Source organism: Oryzias melastigma, linkage group LG2 (assembly GCF_002922805.2).
Source record: "Oryzias melastigma strain HK-1 linkage group LG2, ASM292280v2, whole genome shotgun sequence".
NCBI classification, from domain to species: domain Eukaryota; kingdom Metazoa; phylum Chordata; class Actinopteri; order Beloniformes; family Adrianichthyidae; genus Oryzias; species Oryzias melastigma.
Genome location: NC_050513.1, coordinates 14,126,393 through 14,126,948, shown reverse-complemented (window position 1 = coordinate 14,126,948; position 556 = coordinate 14,126,393). Strand labels below are relative to the sequence as shown.

The following is a 556-nucleotide window of genomic DNA, read 5'->3' as shown; positions in this document are numbered from 1 at the left end:
TTAGTTTCTTCAAAATGCTCTTCAAGAAAAAAAAATTAAACAAAGTCAAAAAATTGAAACATTTGTATTCAAATACTTTGTGCAACATCAAATAGCTTGCAAGAAAGAACTGAAAGATCAACTTGAATTTCATCCCAATTGGTGGGGCAACAAATGGGGAAAAAAGGCATAACAACTTCTAGTGTGCGCCGCCAGTGTGAATGTATTTAATGGACAAAAGCCTACAGATTGCAGGTAAGGACCATTTCAGCTTTTAAAGTTCCCCCGTGGCAAGTCACAATATTACTCCATATCCTCTTAAATGGAGTGCTAGTGGGATGCACAAATAGCATTTTGACAGGCAGCTAATTGTTTAGAAGCTTCTCTCATGGATTTTCCACCACTGCAGCTGGTAGGGCCTGGACGACAAAATCAATAAATTGATTTGAATTGATTTAATCGATTTCAGCTTAACAGATCAATAATTGATTCATAAAAATAGAAACCGATTTAGAGTCAGAATCAGCTTTATTGGCCAAGTACAGGATATATAAAAGGAATTTGGTTCCAGTGACAT

The 556-nt window shown here is 36.0% G+C and overlaps 1 protein-coding gene and 1 pseudogene across 1 annotated transcript in view; one reads left to right on the top strand and one right to left on the bottom strand.

Moving 5' to 3' along the window:
- The window catches only part of LOC112145059, a 188,019-nt pseudogene that overhangs the window by 27,203 nt on the left and 160,260 nt on the right, over positions 1-556 (top strand).
- Positions 1-556, bottom strand: part of LOC112145051 (gastrula zinc finger protein XlCGF8.2DB-like) — an 8,747-nt gene that overhangs the window by 3,243 nt on the left and 4,948 nt on the right. The window lies entirely within an intron of this gene.